The following is a 12410-nucleotide window of genomic DNA, read 5'->3' as shown; positions in this document are numbered from 1 at the left end:
ACATTGCTCATGACATGGTTAGGGACATCACTGAAGATATCATCCACAGAGTTGCTTACACACCCACTCACACTCCAATATAAGCTTTAATATACCGATGCCAACTTCTACACTAGCATTCTCAAAACCATTGACTCACCCATACCAGTACTTACACACCCACTTACTGATTCATAGGTCTAAACACACATCACCTCAGTTACCCATACAGCCCCCATACAGTAACTCACTCACTAATGCAGCCACTGATATGGCCGCACATACACCCATACAGCCACTCACACACAGTCACTCAAAGAGCTACTTACACACCACTTCAGTGATGTCATCAGTGATGTCACTGACCATGTGATGAGTTACGTAATATATGAGGTCATAAGCAGTGCATTGCGGGACGCGATTAACTGCTCAATTTCTCTGGACTGTGCTTGGGAAATCTGACCCAAACAATAACATCCTTGTAACCTTTAGTTTTTTCAGTGAATTTCAAAGATTTTTTTATTCTATTTCCTTACTATAACAGCCCTGTAACCTTTGTTTTTTTCTTTTAACAAGAACCCGAACACTGTACCTTACTCCCAGTCGGATGACTAAGTATGAGAGAATCATATTGGGAACTGAAAATGTGACAATAGTCAGGTATACTGTATTAAACCCTTCTACCTTATTGCCAGATGTACGGGGAGAGAAGGTGAAAGATGAAGTCGAGCATGATTATTTGGACGTGACTGAACTATGTACTTAACCCCATCCAGACATTCAGGAAGAGCTACTGAAAAAGGCAGAACATGAGCTATTTGTAGATGACTCGTGTTTAAGACATGAGGAGGGAGGTTTAAGTGCTGCGTACGCAGTGTGCACATTGGCTGGAATAGTTGAAGCATCCTGTTTACCTGGAGTCAAATCTGCACAAGTAACCGAATTGATAGCTTTGATTAAAGCTTGCAAAATTGGGAAAAATTGGAAAGTAACCATTTTTACTGATAGCCAGTATGGTTACGGAGTTGTGAATGATATTGGCCAGCTTTGGATGCAGAGGGATTTCATGACTTCATCAGGATCCCCAATTAAAAACGGAAAATGTGTGAAAGAACTGCTTGAAGCAATACAATTGCTAAAAGAAGTGGCAGTGGTCAAGTGTGCTGCACATCAGTCAGGAGATAACTATGTGACAGCTGGTAATAAGTAGGCTGACCAGGTTGCCCAGTATTGTGCCAGAAGTAAATTGGCGGTGAACAAGAAAATTGAAAAAAGTAGAATTGGCTGCCAACTTATGTTACTCTCAGGAATAGAAATATGGGAAGATCCTGGTTGACTAGTGATTTTATGATTTTCTTGCTGCAATTTACCTGAGCTTTTCTGATTCTCCCGTTATTTACTCTGCTAGTCCTCACTGTTTATGTTGTAGGTTGTCTTTTGTTTTGCATGTTTCTCATGGTTTCATCGTAATTTCCTAATATGCCTTAATCCTCTTTTCTCCTTTTTCGTTCTACAGGAACTTTTGTTTCATGTTTTGATGATGTCTCCCGGTCCTTGCCTCGTTGCTCCTGGATGTGTCACCTCACCCAAGTGGCTCCTTCCCTCCTCCACCCTTTCTCACATCCTTCCTTTGTAGGTATGTTCCTTCTCTATTTCCTTATCTGTCTTTCCTATGCCTCCTTTGCTCCCTCCTTCAATTCCTTCCCCTCTCCCTTTTCCTTGTTCTCATTTTTGTTCACATGTCTGTATCTTGTCTTCCTACTTCTGGTTGGATCCCTTTACTGATGTAAGAGTTATACTCCCTATTTTTCTCGGTGCATTTGTTTTTCAACCTCTCCTTCCTTTCTGGTTCTTGGTTTCAATTTTGATACTGCTGTCTTTTATTCTCCCTTTCCTACCAGTGCTCATGCTTTTGTTTACTTATCTCTTTTCTTTTCCTTCAACGTGTTTCCACTGGCTTCTCTTCTCTATTTCTGTCTTCCCTCCTTTTCAGGAGTCTCTCTTTCCCTAATCATGTTTTCCATATTTCCCATGGCTAAGTTACTGTTATGTCATTGAATTTATTGTCATGGAATGTGAAGGGTATTAATTCTCCGATTAAGCGTCAACGGATTTTATCACACCTAGCTAAATTGAATGTTGATATTGCATTCCTCCAGGAAACGCATTTAACTGATGTAGAATCTGTTAAGCTTAGACGTGGATGGGTGGGAGAACTGTTTTATTCGCAGGGTGATGGCAAACGTAATGGTGTGGCAATCCTGTGTCGCAAGTCTCTCCCCTTTCAGGTCCTTGCCCACGAATCGGGTGCTTCTGGTCGGTGGGCTTATGCCAAGCTATCACTGAGAGGTGTTCCAATCTCTCTGCTTAATGTCTATGGCCCTACCGTGGGTGAAACTTCTTTTTGGGCTGATTTCTCTCCACTCTTAACCAAATTTATGGATCCCAATTTTATTCTGGCGGGGGATTGTAATCAACCTCTCGATCCCTTTATCGATAGGATGTCCAAAGCTCCCTACATTCCCAACAGACCTCATAAGTTGTTTAGCCATGCTGTTGCGCAGCATAAGTTAGTAGATTCTTGGCGCCTTTGTAATCCAAAATTACGGGAATACACTTTTTATTCTCCCTGTCATCACTCCCAGTCACGACTTGACTATATTTTTGTCTCCCATCATCTTGCCCAATCACTTCTACACTCTGAGATAGGCCCCATACTGCTTTCTGATCACGCCCCTGTCCTTACAAGTGTTGATGTATTCCCTAAAATTACTGGTCCTAGAAGATGGCGATTCAACAACTCCCTCCTTGCCGACCCCAAGTTCACAGCCACCTTCACCTCTTTTTTTGATGAATTCTTTCTGATTAATGACGATGTCACTCTCCCTGACCATACTATCTGGGATGCTTTTAAAGCAGCTGCACGCGACTTTATTATTCGTTACGTTGCAGACAAACGCAAGTTTGCACGAAGGTTCACCAAAAACCTCCTTTCTGACATTAGAAATTGGAACATGCATATTTTACCTCTCATTCTGCTGATAGCTTGGTTGCCCTTGTTGCTGCAAAAATGAAATTCAATGAGAAGTCTACGGAGGACGCCTCCTTGTACTTGCTGAAGTCTACTGCTAAATTTTATGGGGGTAGGAACAAAGCAGGAAATCTCTTAGCTAATTATTTGAATATCAAGCATAATAAGTTAAATATTGAATCTGTATATGACTCTGCTGATACTTTGAAACATATGGAGGCTGACATTCTTGCTGAATTTTCACGTTTTTATAAGACTTTGTATACGTCTGAAACCCAACCCTCTCCCAGCTCCCTTGCTTGTTTTTTCTCCACCATTCACACACCATCCAATTTCCCCCTTGATCTTTCCTCTTTAGAGTCTGACGTCACACAAAAAGAATTATTTAATGCACTGCAACATCTCAAACCCAATAAGGCTCCTGGTCCTGACGGTTTTACCGTAGAATTTTACCTTCACTTTTCTAAATTCTTGATTCCGCGACTTCATTCCCTTCTTCATTCTTTTATTGCTCACGGTACCTCCTCGGGGACTTTCTCCGATGCCCACATTTGCCTAATACCTAAGCCTGGGAAAGACGTTAAATACTGCAAAAATTACAGGCCCATAGCCTTAGTCAATATTGACTACAAACTCTTCGCTAAAGCATTGGCGATCCGCTTGGATCACCTTCTCCCCGATCTTCTAGGCGAAGAGCAATCCGGGTTTGTCAAGGGTCGGTATATCACGGATAACACAAGACTCTTATTTAACATCCTATCAAAATCCTCCCGTTGTCAACATTCCCTTGCAGCGATTGCCCTCGATGCTGAGAAGGCGTTCGATCGTGTTGAATGGCATTATCTATTTCACACCTTGACTTGGTTTGGTTTTGGCCCTAGATTTATCTCTTTAATTTCCCTTCTCTATTCACATCCCAGAGCTGCAGTTTTTGCGAATGGTCAAATTTCCTCTTATTTTGATTTAGGCAGAGGCGTCCGCCAGGGTTGCCCCCTGTCCCCCTTTCTCTTCAACCTCGCCTTAGAGCCTTTTTTATCCAAGTTGCGTCAGAATCCTGCCATTCATGGTTTCCAGATTGCAGACTCTCATATTAAACTCGCTGCTTATGCAGACGATATTCTACTCTTCCTTTCCAACCCTGCAGAATCTCTCCCTGCCTTTCTGAATGAAGTCCGGACTTATTCCTCTATCTCTGGGTATAAACTTAACCATGACAAATGTGAGATCCTTCCCCTGACCAAATTCACTTTCAAACAAGAATTTCATGACTCTCAGTTTACTTGGTGTCCTTCCCATATTAAGTATCTGGGTTTATATATCACCCCCTCCATTTCGGACACTGTCTCTTTATGTATGTCCAAATGCATCCAAAAGATTGCTGATCTCACCGCAAGGTGGCATCCTTTATACCTATCCTGGTGGGGTCGTCTTGACACCATTAAAATGATGATCTCCCCTATTATTCTTTATACGCTCTCTAATATTCCTGTACCCATTCCAGCGAAATTTTTTACGAAGGTCAATTCGACGCTCTCCTCTTTTTTGTGGAACCTCAAGAAACCCAGAATGTCTCTTGCCAGACTTATTCGTCCTGCCTCCGAGGGTGGTGTCAACTTTCCTGACTTCCCTGCGTATCAGAAGGCCTTTTTATTGCGTCAAGCTTCCCTCTGGCTACAAGACTCCACCTCCCCCTGCCCTCTATGGATTAAGGTTGAGCGCGCTCTCCTCTCTCCGTTTTCTTTTGCAGAATTTCTTACTTTTTCCCGTAAACCCTCTTTGCTTTCTACCTCTATTCACAAGTTCACCCTTAAGCTTTTATTGTCTGCTGCCCCTGGACCTCTTCAGACCGTTGCTGATTTTCTTTCTTCCACCATCTGGCATAATAAATATCTCTTGATTGGCCATAAGCCCTTCTATTGGAAATCTTGGAGAGTTCGAGGATTGATTTGGATCTCGCAGCTCTTTTCTGGCTCCACCTTCTCCTCTTTTTCTGATCTTCGTTCTTCCTTTGACTTACCCGCTTCCTTTCTTTCCAAATACCTTTTACTTAAAGCTGCAGTTCGGGAGGTTCATGATCGACTCTCGGTTTCCCTTCCTCCCCCTGTTCCTCACCTCCCTATTTCTCAACTTCATTCTTTCTTGCGTACCACTCCCAGAGCGTCTCTTATTTATAAATACCTCCATGCGCATGAACCACTCAGACCTAAGTCCAAGATTGAATCTCAGTGGGAAGCCGATCTCGAAGTAGATTGGCCGATATCTTTATGGGATAAAATCTGGACAAAGCTTCGTAAAACTTCCAGAGCGGCTTCCTTGACACAATCCTTATTCTTTATTTATAACAGACTACTTTACACTCCTTCTATACTACACAAACGTTTCCCCAATACATCAGACGAATGCTGGTCATGTGGTTCTCCCAATGCTACATTGCTTCACATGTTATTTCTTTGTGAACGTGTGCATGCTTTTTGGTTACAGGTGTGGGTTCAAGTTAATGTTATTTTTCATACTTGTATTCCTTTTTCTCTCCCTCACCTTTTTTTGGGCAGTTTATCTTCTAGTTGGGATAATGTAGATATGTGTGTTCGCATTGTTGACTTGTTATTGGGCGTTGCCTTTCAGCAGATTACTGTTAATTGGAAAAATGCGTCCCATATTTCTTTCAAAGCGTGGTGGTATAATGTCTGTCACAATCATAGACTTGATAATGCCTTTGTTTTTCCTGTTCAAGTAGCAACTAAACGTGCGGACTTATGGCTCCCCGTTACGTTATATTTAGATAATTGTGTTGCCCGCTCCTTCCGTCCATTGCCTGCTCAACAAGAAGTTCCTAAACCCCCATGATACCCTTCCCATGTCCATAATTTTTCACCATATTGTTTTGTTTTCAACCCTTTTGTGCTTAGTTGTTTAGATATGGTTGATGCAATTTTTTATTGCCTCTCTTCTAATGCTCATGATTATTATCTTGTCGTATATTCTCTCTTACACATTGTATTTTGCACTCCCCTTCCTTCCCTTTCCTCCCCTTTCCCTCCTTTCTCCCCTTCCCGCGGATACTCTGTACTGCATTCTCATTTTTTCATTACCTAATAAAATTCTTTTAAACTTAAAAAAAGAAATATGGGAAGATGTAAGACAACTGCAGGATGAGGTGGAAGCGAGTGAAAGAGAAGAATGGATAACAATAGGAAGCCAGAGAAGGACAGAAGATGGTGTGTGGATATATCTGGATGGCAGGCCAGTAATGCCAGATTCCCTACGTTCACAGATGGCCAGAAGGTACCATGGAGACACACACATAGGTAGGGATGCCAGGATCAGACTCTTTAGACAGGATTGGTTTAATCCAAAGTTCAGGAATGTCACTGAGAGTCTATGTCAGAGATGTCTAACCTGTCAACAAATGAATCCAGGCAGGAAAACAGTGGTCATTTGGGGAAGAATTGGAAAGGCAGAAGGACCATTTGTGAGGTTGCAGGTAGATTTCATTCAATTACCACCTTACTGGGGATTGAAGTACGTCCTTGTCATAGTTTGCTTATTCTCACGGTGGGTGGAGGCATACCCTACTAGAAAAAATGACAGCATAACAGTCGCCAAACTACTGTTAAGGGAATTGATTCCATGATTTGGTTTTCCAGTAACTTTGGAATCAGATAGAGGGTCTCATTTTAATAATGAAATAATTTGATTAATCTCTGAAGCATTTAAAATTGGACAAAAATTGCACTGTGCATATCGCCAGAAGCTTCTGGAGTGGTTGAACAAATGAATGGCACAATAATGGCAATATTGTGCATCCACCCCGCTGGAGTGGCCTGATGCTTTACCTCTTGTTCGGATGGGATTTAGAAGTATTCCTGACAGAAATACAGGATTGAGTCCCCATGAAATTCTCATGGGAAAAGCAATGAGACAAGCATGTATACCAGGACACAAACTGTTGAATATATCTGATGATCTGGTATTAGATTATTGCAAAGGATTGGCTGACCTAGTGCGTTCTGTCTCTCACCAGGTTGGAGAGGACGCAGTTGCCAGGCAGCTGATTCAAGCACATGATCTGAATCCCGGTGACTGGGTGGTGGTGAACAATCACTCTCGAGAGTCGTGCCTAGCACCCAGGTGGGAAAAACCACTTCAGGTTATATTGGTTACATCAACAGCAGTAAAATGTGCAGGTTTGCCTAACTAGATTCATGCAAGCCATACTAAAAGAGTACCAGCCCCTGACGAAGAGGGACCACAACTGACTCATGCAGTTGGGGCCGCTGAAGGTTGTGCAGCTGAAGGATCTAGGATAACAGATCCTGAAGTAGCTGACCAAGAACAACCGAGCATAAGTGAGGATGACTGGATACCAGTGGCTGACATACCTGAAGTGATTGTAAAGAAAAGAAGCAGAACCAGGATAGAGAGACAGGAAAATAGAGAGGTCCAGATAGGTGTAGAAGAGAAAGCTCAGGGAAGGGAAAATCAAACTGTTTGACATCCTGAGCAGGATCAGACAAGGAAAGAACAATATATTCAGACAGAGGTGAATGAAAATGTTCACGGATCTGAGGAGGGACAGATAGGTCTAGAAGAACACGTTCAGGCTGCAGAAAACCAAAGTGCAGTAAGACCTGAGCAGGACCAGTTAGGAGAAGAAGAACAAGTTCAGGTGGAAGAAAAGGAACAAAAAGAAATAAAACCTGAACAGGGTCAAATAAGGGTAGAATAACATATCAAGGCAGATGAGGCCACAGTTATAATCCCTAGACGAGGACAGACAGAGAGGGATTCTGATAACAAAGATAATCAAATGAAAAAACCTGGGTCGATTGCTTTTCGAATGTCTACTCCATGCAAAATACTATAGAGAGGGTAACATATCCTAGATGAGAAGCTGATGGGGGCCGCCAGGCTTTTTTGCCTTTTGATCTTCACATCACTCTGAATGATGTAATTATGACCATAAAAGCCAGTAAGAGCGGCAAGGCCCAAGGCCCGGACGGGGTACCAATTGATCTATATAAGTCATACCCGTATCTCTGGTCTCCAATTTTAACATGTATTTTACAGGCATGTTGTGCAAAGGGATTTATTGATACATGGTATGAATCAATTATTGTCCCAATTTTTAAGAAGGGGGATCGGGAAAACCCCGCCTGCTACCGCCCGATATCCTTATTAGATACCCTTATGAAGGTAGCAGGAAGGATTGTTTTAGATCGGCTACAAATATGGACAATAATATTTTAAGTAATGTGCAGTACGGTTATAGATCTTGTTTAGGAATCAAAAAGCAGGCACTTAATCTTAATATTTTAATTGGAAAATATACTCAGGCTAAATTAGAAAAACTTTATCTGCCATTTGTTGATCTCACATCCACATTTGACTGTGTCATACACAGCAAATTGTGGAGTATCCTTAGTGATCTTAAGGTCGACCCAACATTAATTCAGTTTTTAAGACAGTTATATTTAGGTGCAACAGCCAAAGTTCGATATGGACTTAAGGGAGAGTGTACCGCACCGTTAAAAGTGGAGAGGGGAGTGAGGCAAGGATGTGTTTTGGCACCACTCCTGTTCACTCTTTATACAAACGCACTAGAACAGGAGTTGGTGTCAAACGTGAGGGACCCGCCATATGTAAACAAGTGATTATGGGGGTTCCATGATTGTGCCCCAATCCAATATGTCGAAAACAAGTTTTTAAGATTTATTTTGGCTGTCCCTGCTAGTACCTCTGTTTTTAACTGCCACAGTGAGCTAGGAGTACAATACATTTCAGATTTAATTAAGGTACAACCAGTGCTGCTCTGGCACAGAATTTGGACCTCTACCAGTACAGGTCTAAACAAGGAAATTTTAACCGACGCAATGAAATTGGATCATGTCAGCAAGATCACATGGTTAAAATATGGTAAAAATGTAATGCATGTAATTGGGCATCCAGAATATTTTTCCCAGCCTGAAACATTGAAATCAATACACCGGAAGGAATTTTAAAAAGTTTGTGTGACCGTTCTGGATAAAAATAGGCTGGTTTTGGAAATAAATAAACCCATGGTGGTCCAGCATCAACTGATCACCATAACGTATAACATCCAACCGTACCTATTATGTTGTTTGGGGGGTACGATAGGGACGTGCTAACACGCTTTAGATTTGGGACTTTCCACCGCCTGATTAGTCATCCGGTTATGAATAATTGGTCAAGGGAATTATGCCCATGCCCTTGCGATAACATCTCTTTACAAACAACAATTCATGTAATATTATTCTGTAGGTACTATGCAAACGAATGATGAAGATGGATTGTACCCCTCTTAAAACAGGGAGGATGGAGACAATGCCGCCCTGATTTTATGTATTTACAGATGTTAGAAAACTTTTATTGCATTGGTACTATGGCAGGCTTCTTAAAAAGTATATTGAGAGCAAGGAAACACCTAAATGTTTAGACCTTCAAGGGAATATTACAAGTACAGCTGCCAAACATTCTGTATTTTCATAGACCAGAGATAGTTATAGCTAAATGAACTGTTTTTATGTATTTTGTATTTATTTATATTTACCGATGTACTTTTTAGAAGTAAGACGAAATGTTTTTAACTGTCTGCTTTTATGATTTTATATGCGAATAAAGCTTGTTTGATTGATTGTATATGTAGTATATTTTTAGTACTCATAATTTGGTTAATATTAACAGTAGCCATCCCTTATTTGATGGTGACAGAAAAGAAAAAGAAAACAAACACTAATGAAAGGGTAGCAAATATTAAAAGAGATAGAGTAGCATTAGAAGCACCAGATGAATTAGATTTACACCAAACTGTGACAAATAATGACACTGCTTTAAATGTCTTTGCAAATTTATTAGTGCAATATGTAGACACTATGAAAGTTAGTGATTGTTATGTATGTATGAAATTACCAGCATCGGTAGCTGAAGGTGTAACATATCACCATTTACCATTAACATATGGTATTTCATGTAGTATTTTGTCAAGTTTATTTTATAGAACAGGAAAATTACAGTATTATTATTCTAACGTAGATGTGATTTTTTTCAGAGGCTACTATTCGAAAGAATATGAACCCAGTTCTTAGTACTAAGGATGCACAGTTTATGGGTGGATATTTCCTAACAATGAAAACAATGGATATAGCTGAAGCACACAAGCACAACTTAACATGTACATTGCATGAAGAAGAAACAATATTTTTTAATTTAGTGGAGCAAAGGAGACAGGATTTACAAAGAAAGGCTTCTGAAAAGAAACCTCAGATTCCTTATTGGGCTGAGAAAGAGGAGATTTATACAGCTGGCAAGACTCATGCTGCAATGTCCCTGGATTTTGAAAAGAAAGGGAAGATCTGCCTCCATAGGTTAAAAACTGACTATAACAATGCATTTATTGGTCCCAGTGAATGTGAACATAATTTCTTAGTTATCGGGGGATGGGAACTAAAAAGTGGAACAGACCCAGCATTTTCTTGAGTTTATTACGTGTGTGGGAATAAAACCTATTATAGGCTGCCTGCACATTGGTACGGGAGTTGCTATTTTGGAATAGTATTCCCAAAGGTGTACCATGTGAAAAGAATCACTGGAAGCAATGAAGACACAAAGGAACTAACACGTATCAAGAGAGCTAGTTTTTCTGAAATAGTAGGTGATATATTTAGTGCATTTATACCTTCAGTGGGAGTAATTCTGAATTCACTGAAAATTTGTCAGTTACCACAGTAGTTGATCGTCTATCGACTGATACTGCTGGAGGTTTCTTGATGATTCATACAGAAATGGTTGCAATTAGGTCAATGGTTTTACAAAATGGACTTTCTCTTGATATATTATTGGCAAAAGAGGGCAGAGTCTGTAAAATATTGAAAGTGCAACATTGTTGCACATATATTCCTGGCAAAAGTGTTGAAATTGGAGGATACATTAAAAATATTTAAAAATTGGAGGAAGATTTGAAACCACTGGAAGTTGACAGTGCATGGAAGAAATTAACCAATAGTATTACTACCATAGGGAGCTGGTTTACTAATATTATAGGTAAAATAATATTGCCAATACTTGGAATAACTATATTAGTTTTAGCAATAATGACATGGTGCAAAAGCTGTAAGAAAAGAAAGAGATATGAAGTGAATGATGGAGTAAAGAAAAGGAACTATGATGAAATTCAGTTGGAAGAAATGAACGGAGATTTATACAAAAAGATGAAGAATTTGCAATACAATAATCAAGAAGGAGATGAAAAGACAAAAACGGCATCTGAATTGATGATAGATAAATTGGTGATGGCACAGATGCCATTAGAGAAGGGATTGATGGAGCAAGGTCTCGTATAAAAGAGATGTGATCGGAAGCAATCCTCTCAAATAATTCGTAACACTGTATTAATCATGTTTGTAAATTCTAATATGCACCACATTCCATAAAATTAGCTTAGAGGAAGCTTGCATATGTGTCTTACTGACAAGTAACCCAAGGGAAACCTTAAAATGGCTGCTAACGCGGGAATTTGTACTGCGCATGCTTCAACTGCATCTACGTAGGATGAGGAACTAAAGCTTGGAGGGAATATTCTGCATCTGCGCACTTGTTTCTAATATGGCCGCTTGAGGGCTCACATGTTAAGCATCTGTCTTTCTGAAACTAAAAAATGCTATTTACTAAATGCTAATGCAGAGAGATTTAATTTAAGTAAATGGGATTAGAGTAGAGATAGTTGGTATACAGTGAAATCATTTTATTTTGATTGTATCACGTTTCTTTTTGAACTCTTTATTAGTTCATATTTGGGCCTCAGAGGGATGCCAATGTCTATATTGCACGTGACTGCTCACGCAGGTGCAGTAACTAGCAGCCAGAAGCCATGAGGATGTGCTTGGATCCCGTCCAATGCCGCTTTCGCAACATGTCCAGGGAAAATGATGGATATCCTGCAATATGCACAAGACAACTATTGATTGTATTCTTTTTATTGATAAAGATGTGAAATGCGGGTGGGGAATAAAGCTTGGGAAAATAAAATTAAGGGGCGGGACCACTGAGTAACAAACTAGAAATTGTTGAAACTTAGCTTGGTGTGATGATCATCCCCCCTTTCACACCCAATCAGAATTAGGAGTTTCATAAATTTGAAACATTTAGTGGTGGTACATGCAATTAGAAAGGTATAATTGAGGTAGTTTAGTTAGTTAGTTAAGGAGATGGTGATGGTGAAGGTGATGCTGATGCGGCTGCTGCTGCTGGTGTTGCCGAGAGACCGGGATACTGTCCGAGAGCTGATCCAATACTGAAGAAGAATCGAATTGCAGAACTTAGAGCCAAAATCTAATTAATTAGAAAAAGATCGCAGAGGAATCGAGTACGGAAATAAGGCAAA

This window comes from Triturus cristatus, chromosome 4_1 (genome assembly GCF_964204655.1).
Source record: "Triturus cristatus chromosome 4_1, aTriCri1.1, whole genome shotgun sequence".
NCBI lineage: Eukaryota > Metazoa > Chordata > Amphibia > Caudata > Salamandridae > Triturus > Triturus cristatus.
The sequence above is the reverse complement of the archived record's forward strand: the minus strand, read 5'-3'. Positions refer to the sequence as shown.